The following is a 487-nucleotide window of genomic DNA, read 5'->3' as shown; positions in this document are numbered from 1 at the left end:
GGGGGGGGGGTCGTGGCTCTTGGTGGAGGGGTCCGAAACCAACCCTATCTCTTGTTTCCCCACACATACAGACTCTAAATATAGCCTATACTTATGTATTTCGAAATTAAATGGGCCTGGCCCGATAACAAGGTGACGCAGCACCTAGAATAGCCTCTGGACGAAATTTATGAAGTGGCATCTTGTATATTTCGTCCAAGGCTTCATGCACTCGTTATGGTGGCTTCAAAGCCCTGAAATCATCACTTGTAACTCCGTTCTTGTTCCCCTTGTGCATGCCATCATCTCCATGCTTGTTCTTGCTCCAATGTGCATCCTTCTCCAAGCTAGGCCCTTCATTTGTAAGCAAAACAAATGTATCCAATTTAGGCAGCATCATATTCTCATGAACATTAGAATCATTACCAAGAAACGAAAGTACCTGGTAATTTAGTTGGCGTGCGCCAGCTCTAGTAATTGGTCCAGTATGTATAGCAGCAGGGGGTGT

Source organism: Triticum aestivum, unplaced genomic scaffold (genome assembly GCF_018294505.1).
Source record: "Triticum aestivum cultivar Chinese Spring unplaced genomic scaffold, IWGSC CS RefSeq v2.1 scaffold9766, whole genome shotgun sequence".
Classification (NCBI taxonomy): Eukaryota; Viridiplantae; Streptophyta; class Magnoliopsida; order Poales; family Poaceae; genus Triticum; species Triticum aestivum.
Note: the sequence above shows the minus strand (reverse complement) of the source record.